Source organism: Malaya genurostris, chromosome 2 (genome assembly GCF_030247185.1).
Source record: "Malaya genurostris strain Urasoe2022 chromosome 2, Malgen_1.1, whole genome shotgun sequence".
NCBI classification, from domain to species: Eukaryota; Metazoa; Arthropoda; class Insecta; order Diptera; family Culicidae; genus Malaya; species Malaya genurostris.
The window spans coordinates 327,277,159-327,289,218 of NC_080571.1; the positions used below are offsets into that span (position 1 = coordinate 327,277,159).

At 37.0% G+C, this 12,060-nt stretch overlaps 1 protein-coding gene across 1 annotated transcript in view; it reads right to left on the reverse strand.

The window, feature by feature from the left end:
* LOC131431455 (dual specificity protein phosphatase 3) overlaps positions 1-12,060 on the reverse strand; it is a 127,994-nt gene that overhangs the window by 18,273 nt on the left and 97,661 nt on the right. The window lies entirely within an intron of this gene.

Sequence of the window (12,060 nt, forward strand, 5' to 3'; positions counted from 1 at the left end):
ATGCCGAGGCTTTTGACCGGTCGCTTAGAAAGTTCTAGGAGAAAGCCAATTGTTGTTAGATGATTGATAGAATGAAGTAATTATAGTTTTGGATGTGTGACAAATTGAAAACATAATTGAAAATTACGGTTTTGTACGTACGTCTAGGAAACGACGTATCGTTGAAGCAATATTTGCAGCTTAGCTGAGTTGTGTACAATTATATAAACATTAAAAATGTAAATGCAACGATTTACGTCTTCAGCCAACATTCAGACATACTTCCGGTATTTGCAATGACTGAGTGGAAACATATATTAGAGAAGCCAAATGAAGGAAAAAACTCAATCAATCGTCACACTTTTGAATCCGCAATTGCACGAGAGTCTGCTTAGATTGATCTCAATTAGAAACCAACACCGAACATGGTTTGTTTTGATTTGTGTATTTGTTTTATGTTCATTTTATCTTCATTATACTTGCGATATCTATATTAAGACTTCTGTTCGCCAAGCTTGTGTTCAAGTTTTGTGTGCAAGCAGTTATTTTTATAGCGTTAAGTTTCTCTACCATTCTGCGATTTCGGTTGAAGCGATAAACCTTTTCTTATTATCAATCGAGTTCATCTTATATAAATTAGAAATTAATCTTAGGCACTCAAAATTTACCCTGAAGTAGTTGTCAATTTCTCAGGCGAAACGACATAACATGGAATTTCATCCGAGCTTGCATGACAAAAGATCAGAGCATACCAATTCAAATCGTTTTATGGCACTTTTTGTCTTGCTGTCTAACAACAACCTACCTCTAGCCAGAGTTGCAAATTGTCAGTCATGTCCAGGCTTCCCAGCAGTACTGCTTTTCAATGACATCCGCCACGAGATAGCATGAACTGTCGGAGCGCAAAGTCGAAAGCCCAGTCTACAATATGTGTGAAGCATACGCCGAACTGTAATGGCAACAGCGCTCGCATGCCTAAATGAATGCTGTCACTGAGACAGTTTGTACTCGCCAGATTGATGAGAGTATTCTATCCGGAGAGTAGTCAAACCGAACGGGCTGTTTGTATCCTGTTTCTTTCTGTTCGCTCATTCGTATAAAATGTTACGGAGACAGCCTTTGAAAATCGAAGACATCCTTTGATTTTAAGGGCATTACTGTTACGAAGGGCTGTCGCAAGCCGGCTGTCTCATCAATGTCTCTTGAAGCAATGAACCGGCTGTTTCTGGAGACGAGCCGTGGGTCATAGTGCGCTCGCACTATTTCGGCTGCCTCAATGAAATGGTACTAGTACATACGATTGCGTTGTTGGGATTACCTTTGCAGGAAACTTTAGTAACGTTTCATTACAATACCATTGTGAAATAAAGAAATTGTTTTAGATTTATATATACTGTCGGCGAAGGCAATGAATTTTAATAACTAACGAATATTAAAAGATAAACACTGAGTTTTGTGTAACGGCTCATATGTATATATGAATTTCTAAAGTATTGATCCTTACTGCTTCCTTCTTATTCCTAAAGAAACAGATACACTTCCATTCATTAACAATACTCCGAAAATGTCTTATGCACCCTTATTCTGAATAATGACGTTTGATTTTTGGATCGAATCGTAGCTACTTTTCACAACTAATTAATTATGTAGTGTATTTAACGTTACTCCACCAATAGTCGGCACACTTTGGTACCCGTGCCTCACCGATTTCGTTGAAACTATAGAATATGATACTCTGAACCCAAATAAGATGTTTGGTGCACTTTGAATAGTTTTCGACCATAAAATTGAATGGGCAACTTTTATGTTTATATGTGAACATGTGCTTTCAGATTTTCGCTAAAAGTGTTTTAAAAAGAAAAATATAATGAAACCATTATTTTTCCCAAAAGCATCAAATTTTTTGGTTTACCCCAAACTTTGTTACAAATTTAGTATTCTCAATTGTTCTTTTCCACATAGGAATCAATCAACTAATAGCTTAAATTTATTTAAAATAGCTTAAATTTAGTTGTTCATTTAACATTCACATAGGTTTTGCCAGCAGTTGAAGGAATGAGAATATAAAAAACGTTGAGTTCTTAATTTGTTACTACCTTTGAGAACAGATCTTCAATAAACCTCTTTTGTTTTCATAAATATCACAAAACTAGAAAAATAAGTTTATAAGTTTTTTTTATGGAATTCAGTGCCTATTAATATAGCTTCATTGCGGCTTAAATTGACTTTCCCTTTGCTCTCATTGCAAGTTTCTAAGTACTCCCCGGACCTTGTAATTGAGCTCTTTTTCGTTGAGATGGTAGATCTTTTAGTACCATCTACACAAATACAGGGTCCGCAACCATGAAGTTGATTGGGGGAGCTCGCAGATAAAAAGTAGTTCAACAGATGGTTGTTTATGTGAAGAAAAGTTAAGAAAAAATTTTCATCGCAAATCATTTAATCATCGCAAATCATTTAATTAAAAGCCTTCCATTTAGTTTCATCCATATTCGACTTCTTGTTTCGAAATTAAGGGATGATCAGTACCAAAACTGGGAATTTAAAAATTTAATTTTTGAATTTTAAATAAATGAAAGACAAATTCGTGTCATATACAGCTCTTAAATTCTGTTTCTCCTAGGATAACTAAAACAATGAGTTTCTTAGGGTCGGAAATGACTGCTACAATATTATTATTGTTATTATCATTATTATTATTATTATTATTATTATTATTATTATTATTATTATTATTATTATTATTATTATTATTATTATTATTATTATTATTATTATTATTTTCATTATATCTTTTATTTATTCCCGGTTTCAAACTTAATTGTTCACCGGGGATTTACACCTACATTTTTCAGAACATAATTTCTTTTTAGAAAGAAAACTGTTAAATATGTGCAAAGAACTCGGCTCTCAGAAAGTTTGACTATTTAGTTACAATATTTATAGTTCCAAACGTTTGATTTTTTTAAATGCAGACACAAGCTACTAAGGCAATTAGATTTTAGAAAATTTTCGACATTATTAGACTTTTAACTGCGGAAGTCGGATCCGAATTAAATTCAATAGTTCGCTTTGCTATTCACGAATAACTTTCCTTTTCCGTGAGGGCGTGAGAGTCGACTCAAACAGAAAACGAAAAATGTGTACGAGAATTGTAGCGAGCGCATATAAACTGGATGTGCTGTTTGAAATTTCAATGCACCGCATCTTCTTCTGCGTGCGGCTCGTGATTGCAACATCTACATTTCCAAAATTGGATTGAGCGTAAAAGCACATAAAGGAAATGATTGAGATACTTCTAGAAGTTTACATGAAATTGTCCTTTTAACTGTAGATATAAATTTGGGCCTCAGTTACTTTTATAGCAAGTTTTGTGGTAAACAACGACATTAAGTTAAAGATTTCAAAATATACTGACACAAGCTTCTACTTGATGAAAGATACGCTTTAACCGAGTTTTAAATTTTACAATGTAAAGTGACAGTTTCAACGTGTGTAAAAGTCGCGAACTTCTGGTAGCTATGACCAAAATAATGTAATAGTTAATATGCTGTTTCTGGAAATAAGATAATTCTATGCATAACAGGAAGAAAATGATTCAGCAGATTATCAGCACAACCCTATATCATATAAGTAACCGTACTATATCCGATTTTTTTTTGGAATATATTCCAGGGTAATAGAAACACCATACTATTCATATATAGAAGAGAACTTGATATGTATGGAAAGCTTGAGACCACATTACTCAAGAAAGACATTATTACATAACTTGGGGAATTAAAACTTTTTTTCTAAATAAAACAAAATAAACATTCGAATCTGTTACGGGCAACCATGCTGCATTCCACGCTTGGAAACATATTTTTTTGAAGAACCGGAATTTTTCATTCAGTTTTTGCATTCAAAGCTTTGTTGTACGGTACCTGAAAATAAGATGTTTCTGGATGATTTTTGCCTTGCAAATTCCGACTCCAAATTTTTCACTCAAGGTTTTTATTCGATTGGTGGTTCAACGTATAACGAACTTAACGAGCCAGGTTTTGTATGTTTCATTCCTGACTTGAAAGAATTCTTAGTGTCCGTAGTATTGCAGCACTGGCCATGCAAAAATCCCGTAGACTTACAAGTCGACTGCAAAGCTAACGCTAACGAGTATCGAATACGGAATCTTTGATTTGAACATATCTTTCGCTACGAACATTTATTTACCGTTAACATATAAATCTAAAATCTGATTCAATTGGCTTTTACACTCTTATATAAGGAACGATTGCGCCTTTACTATCCTGAAGGAAGAGATAAAGAGGATGAAAATAATGCTCCACGCACATCAGTACGCGCATACACTATGAATGTTACAGCCCACAAACCGACCGCAAACTGCCTGAAAGGAGCACGCCGAACTGACTCAGCTATTAAAAAACATTGCTCTTTAATTAATCGATCTATCAATTCATAGAAGATCGACCAAAATATAAAAATTAACTTTCATTAAAACCAAAGTCCGTTCTTCAATCCGTTTCGTATTAGGAGTTTCGTATATTATTAATTATCAATTATATTGTTATCAATGCCCTACCAACGGTGATTGCTATGCGCAATGATCAACCGCTGCGCAAAGCAATCACCAAAGGCAAAACTAAAACCCACATGCTTGCCTCGAATCTTCATAGCAAACCAAGAGCAACAAATTTGAACCGCACCGGTTACTGTCGCAGACCTGGTCAAGGGAGAGTAATATTTTGCTCTCGACAGAAACAACGCAGTGACTGATACCCGAAGCTTACTGTCGCAACAGCGAGAACTTCATGCTTCTTCGGCTGTCGTGGACCATGACAAAATGTCTTACGATGGAATGAACTGTCGAACGAAGTGAATGACGGCAACGTTGGCTGTACAGAACTATTTGTCTAAGGGCTGTCGTGATGAAACCTATCACAAGGCTGTCATGGAAAGAGTAGCATGACATCCTCAATAATAATGTCGCGCGGCGGTACATTTGGGAAGCCTGGTCATGTCAAATGACCGTGACAGAATGACTAAAATCATCGTCAACTGTAATCGGGACGGTCAAAGTGTCTGTCAAATGAGATACTCGATAGTTCGATAACCAAGTAGAAGTATACTCAGTCAAAGACAGGCGACTTTTTGTTTCTCTCTCTCATTCTCCTATTCCCCGTTGAAGTAAAAAAAAATTCAATGAGAGTACTAACATAAACATAAATTGATAAAGTTCATTGTTCTTTGTAAAAAGTCATCGGACTTCGGAGTTTATTGGTGTAAATGAATTTAATTCAATGTTTATGTTGCTTGATTAATATTTAGTCGCATCGTAATCAAGAAGTGACAGGAGAAATGATGATAACATCAATAGCATCGGCAATCAATGAGCGTCCTGGTGAGTTTAAGTTATGACAGATCGGCTCTCAGACACTCAATATATGATGATTGGTAGAGCCTGGTTGGCAGCAGTCCAGTGACCTAAACTTTCCAATTTACGTCGTGCAAAGTTGCTAGTTGATAGTGACATCACAAACGAATTTCCAGACATGACAGTCACGATCTTTTTTTGGCGCACATCTACGGTCCTCCGTGAAACTGGCACCAATGGTGATAAATTGGTTGCACTGCTGAGTTCCCATCATCACATTCATAATGTAAATGTCAAACCGTGAGAACCCTTTCGATTTGTTAGCTCATTTGTATATATTGAGATTTTAAGGCACACTTTGGTCGAAATGATAACAATGCAAATAATCTCGCGCTCCACCAAGCGGTGAGTGCGGTCGTTTTATAAAGTACCGGGAACGAACCAGATTTTTTTTTAAATATTTGTAAGTACATACATGTCTTTATTATTTATCTTTGGTGACATTTAGCAGCTCTGCCTCTAGCATGCTACGCGTAGGACTGAAATGTTAGCTGTAATTTTGCTTCTATTTATAGATTCGCATGCTTCCAATAGTTTCACTTTTACATCGATCGACCAATCAGAGCGATGCTTTCCCTTTGATATATCGCTTACTCCTTCAAAACCGTCGTCTATGGCTGGGAAAACCGATATGCCGGAGATTTTTAGCAAAACAAAATAGGACACTGCTTGCTACTAATCAAAATTTCATCCATTTATAATTGAAAATACCTGGCTAATCAAATGATAAAATAATATTAATAATCGATACAAAATAGACTGAGCTGTAAGTGTTTAAAACCTGACCACATTTCTACGTGTGTTTTTCCTTGAGTTTTTGATTCGCACTCCTATATAGAAAATAAAGATGTGTTCCACATCAAAATCATCTGTTTAGTTGGAATTTCGATTTATCTACTTTGTGTGGTTCTAGAAACCTTGCAAAAATAAAGTCACACATAACATTTATCTTTTAAGACAGCCGACACAGCCGCTTTTATGCGACAGTAAACTGCCGTCAGGCGACATCTAGTCTGTGATTCACTTCTCGGTGGGAACTACGCAATGGATGCTTCCGAACGGAGAGCTGGAACTAATGTGACAAACGTGATTTTGTTATTTAAATAAAACAAAACGTGATGACTTCTGCCTTTCATGATCCAAACTCACACATTCGTTTATTTCTTGTTCTCGACATATTGAAGCCTGGAAAATCATTACAAATAGTATAACATTCAGATCACGCATTTCTCGAGTCTATGATAGCAGTCCAATTTAATTCTGACCTCTAAAGTACGATTTTGTTGGTATACTTCTCAACGTTTTCTGTTGGTTGAAAACAAAAAACACCACCGATCTTTCATATATATATTAGTCATAATTCATTACTCCATTCACCGGTTGAGGCATATTCTTGGATTCTACTATTAACTTACTACTACGGTGTATTCAAGCAGTAAAACTAAACTTCCTAACTAGGTCACACTAGTTGCTGCATCACGTTTCAATCAGTAAGCTAGAGCAATTCGACGAATTATTTATGAAACGACCTTCGGTTAGTCTCCTATCGCCACCCTGATGAAAACAACTTTGTTTTGTAAGCAAGGGCGCACATTGAATCACTTAATTAATTACACAAAATTAGTGTACGGTCATACAAGTAAATATTTACTTCGGCCGGTTCCCTTATCACTGTTGTCGTACGTCACCACCGACCAATCCTCGAGTCAATTCAAGGCAATTATAACAGGTACCGGTCAAAATTGATTTGGTAATTGTGTTAATGCTCTACGCAATTAGGAATAATCGATCTCTGACATGTTATTATCGTACCACGATAAATCGATTAATAAATAATCCAAAATTTAGTTTTTACTTGACTTTTTGCCTTTTTCGTACAGAAAATTGACCTGACAGCAACGTCCTGGAGAGTAGAGAGGCATACAATAATCGAAACTCTATCTCGATTTTTCTCATTGAAGGCATTTGTTCATTTATCTGTGTTACATAGTTTTCAGAAAAATTGGTGAACATAAAAGGCTTATTACAAGTAAAATAATAACGAATATTGGTTATTTAGAAATGCTCGTACTGTTAACGGGTAGGATAATTCTTCAGAGATATTTGTTTGGACATTGTAATTCGGAAACATTTGAAAACTTATTCGTCTGTCGAGTGGTTTGCTCGGTCGCGCTTTTAGTTCAATATGAACTTCAAACACACTGATGAGTCAAAGACGAAACTTAACCAAATAATAATATTCGTGTGTGTTATAAGACTGAGGCAGTCTTAAAATATTACAAAAAATACACAAGTTTATATGGAGGATTATGCTAAAGAAAGGCGTATCTACCTTACACCCATTTTGCAATACAACGAGATGCTAGAAGGAATTACCCCCGGTGTCATAAATGAATTTCATTTGTCACACATAGGCTTGATCTCTATACCTTTTTATGAGACTTCCGGCCAGAACATATTGCTCCCATGTAAATCGCTGGTCACGCTGGCTGCATGTCGAAATTGTCAGAAAACAAATACTGGACAAGAAGACATTTACACCTACGGACTTCTTTACCGGTCTCAAGTAACATACTTCTTAATATTAAAACACTGTCATTAATAAAACTATAATAAGATGCGTGAACACGATAACTTGGCGTAGAATTATCTGAAATCAAAAATGTTCTTAAATTTATTTAAAGTACGAGTTATTATTCCCCCCTCCGTCGTTCTCAAGTTATTATTTTGATTTTTCACAATTCGTGGCATATTTAAGCAAAAACGCGATCTTACTACCACAATATGAAAATGGAAAAATTTCTAAACGTGGGGGGGAGTCATTTTAAACCAAGAAAGTATCTTCCAAAGTTTGAAAAGAATCGGTTCAGTAGATTTTGCAGGAATGTGTTCACGGACTTCGAAAACATGGTTTTCAGGAAAACGCGTTTAAATTTGTTTTCTAAAAATGTGAGCAAAACAATATTTTTGGTAACTTACACTGAATCGTTCAATTGATTTGAAATGTTGACACAATATTTTTGAAATATTAAACTACAAGAAAAAGTAAGAAAGCACGATTTTTGATCCCTCAACCCCCCTCTACACAGAATTGTTTGATTGCTAGCATCTATAGGGGAATGGAGGACGAAATGGGGTTTGCTTGATATCTCTTCTGAATTATGATGTCAATAACTGAAAAAAATGAATCATGTGTTTTCGTCAGTTTCCTTTTTCATGGCAATTGTTTTTTTTTTTTATTTATTTCTTAATTTTCGAAAAAATGGTTCTCGTCGATGTAATTAGTGTACGTTTTTTGTGAAAGTGAAATAAATAATTACAAATCATCAACGGTTGACGGAATATTGGCTTTATAAATATTTGTTAATGTAAATGAGATCCTACAATATACCCCGCTTTGCTCACGTGGGGCAAAGCGAGCCAAAACAGTTTTGTTTATTCTTATCGTTCTGAACAATTACTTAACGTAACGAATATTTAGAATAAAAATAGTTATGAGTTGAGTTTTAAGTCGCTATAAACAGTGCAAATTTTTATACAAATTTTATATACTAAAAAAGTGAAAAAAATCAAACAACGTTTCCATTTTGCCTTTAATTGCTAATTTATTTCTAGAAAAAATTAAATATGGTGGCCATCCACATTTTTCCAAAATATGATTTCAAAGCACTTGTTCGTAAATTATACATTTATTACTAAAAATCCAGAGTGGTACCGATCTCGGTAGTCTGAAAAAATTAGTTTCAGATTTTTAAGTGTTTTTCAATACAAAACATTGCTCTAAAACATTTTTGATTTTTCCAAATTTTGCTGCTGAGCAATTGCTTAGAAAAACCTGTTTTAATCCACCTAGTGGTGTACTGATGCCTTTCTCATTTTCATTTTCTCCTCCATATTACAGCAGAAATTCCCCAAAATTCTACAATTTAAAAAAGTTTAGAAAATAGTTTTGGAGATTTCTGTTGCATAATACAGCTACATTCATATACTACATCTGAATTTAAGTTAGTGAAAAACTATTCAATCATATTTGAGAAAGTGAAGTGAGCTACATTTTAGAGTAACAGAGGTATTAATACTTTTCGACGACAAGACTCCCGGACAAGCTAGCCGAGCAAGAGACCCTGTATACTGAGATCGTCAGGTCTGCTTACTACTGGGTAATCGGAGGTACTTACGCGGACAAAATGGTGCACTAGACTATGGCGTTCCTAGGATGTTCTTTGTATTTGGGGAAATGAAAAATGGGGTTCGTTCTATTGTTTTATTGTTGAATCTGTGTGTAAGTGTATTTGTGTATGTAGCGTGGGTTTTTCGGTTCCTCTCCGGGCCGACTTTCAGGAACAGTACGTACCGGGACGAACAGCAACTTCCGGAAACGAGCCTTCACCGACGTCCTTGTGTATGTAGCGTGGGTTTTTCGGTTCCTCCCCGGGCCGAATTTCAGGAACAGTACGTACCGGGACGAACAGCAACTTCCGGAAACGAGCCTTCACCGACGTCTCGGCAAAGCCCGCTCTCGACGACGGGACGAACCTATCCGACGCGGGGCGTTGCGTCAGGGGACGTGCTAAGTTCCCTAGCTGGGCGGGAACTGGCTGCAATGGCGTCTTCCTTCCTTGGCACGATCAGTGGGCCACGGACGGGACCGTATTGGCTTCACCGAGAAGGGTACTCTCTTTTGCGTTTAGGGCCCACGGCCCGAGAGGATCTAACTCTTTTACGGTTAGACGTAGACGGAACTCACCGCCTAGGCCGAATCGTGTGCGTGGAGGGCTTTAATCGGGGAACAAAAAGGTCCTGAATAAACTCTTTTCCACTCACGAAATCACTAGGCTCAATGCCTTTTAGAAAAATTATCACTCCACTTTAGCACGTCTAATGCACACGAACGCCAGCTAATTTCTCTCGCGAAGCAGCCTTTGGCGCGCTCGCTTCATTTTTCGCCGAGAATATTTTTCGGCTTTTCCCGCGCTTCCAACGGGCGAATCTCGTCGACTAAGCAGCGCGCGCCTCCTACCGTACAATTTCCTCCTCCTGCTGACAACTGTTATACGGTGTGGGGTTCGGCTACTACACCACCCACTCGTGCCCACTCTATGTTGTTTGTGTTGTTCAGTGTGTTAACAATTTTTAATCCTTTTCTTATTTATGTTTACTAACCCTACTAATACATATATTTTAATATTGACTAAAACTAACCCTACTAATAAATTAGGAACACAATAGCTTTATTAACAAATCATGCACTTTAAAAAGGAAAAACAAAGAATATTGTAACGAACGGTTACACTATCCTCCCGCCCAGTTAAATAAATAATTAATTATTTATTTAATTTTAAACAACATGCAAATTAACAAAATAAAACTCTAAGACAAATGCCTATATTAAAATAATCATATGTAATTAACGCGACACGAAACAGCTTAAAAACTTTCGGTATACCCGGAATATGGAACAGTTTTAAAATTCACTGGCAATTAAAGGTCAGATTACCCTAGTTAATCTGCCATAATCCAACACGTGTGATTTAACTCCTGTTTGTATGTAATGTGTAGCACAAGCACTGTTATAGTTGAAACGAACAAAACGATCAGTCTGGGTCACCCGTTAGCTCAACTCATCTGTCAAATTTCTGCCTCGCGATGAGTTGGCAAAGGCCGACGGATCAGTTCCATTACACATAAGCGACGAAGCACCTGGTCTCGGACGGAGACTGAAAATTAAAATCTGTTTGGTGAAGATCTAGTGAAATTTTTGCAGTGTTTTACCGCGAAATACAGAGATAAGCATAATTAATCTGTATCGTTGAAGTGTTAAGTTGATTCTTGACTTTTTTCCAGCATAATTCCGTCAAGCGGCCGTCTTGACTTTTTCTAGGAATAATGGTGAGAAGAAGCTAAATCTAGGATGGAAAGGTAAGTTACATGGTGATGGTGAAAGGATTCTTGTTCGTGTCGGCTGTTTGCGTTTCTATTATTCTAACTAATTTTTCCCATATTCCTTAATATTTCTCTTTTCAGATTTCAACATCGCTAACCAACATGGCACCGATGCACCAGGAATTTTATTTGGACCTCCTCAACTTTTCTGCTCTTCCTATGACGTCATGGATTTGAGAACTGAGCTACTGCTCTCTTTCCCAGCAGAGTGAGATACTCTCATCACCTGAACCGCTACCGAGAGAGGAAAATGATCCCGGAGCGACTTCGAAGTGATGAGCAAAATTTTGCTCGCTAAGCGGGCTGCAGTGACAGACAAATTATGCTGCTCACTATCGTTATGCTATCGGCTCGCGCACGGCCAGCCTCCAGCTACCTTTATGCATCCTTGGTCGCCGATGACTACTGTTATCGACAAACTGGTGTACTCCGCTATGCTTTCCATCAACGAGTACCCTTTTCTACCAACAAGCGAGTGAAAATCTACGGAAGTTTCAGCGAAGAAATATGCTCACTTCTACACTGTTTCGTTGGAATACAATTTTACCATGGCCGACGAATCTGCAGGATGCTGATGATTCATCACCGATGACGGCTAGGCTCCCTCGCCTATGTTGCCGTTCTTCTTATGCTGCCTACTGTTGAGTGTGCTTTCCGGATTTGCACCTCTACCCAACCAACAAGCCTCTACTACCGTATCGTTC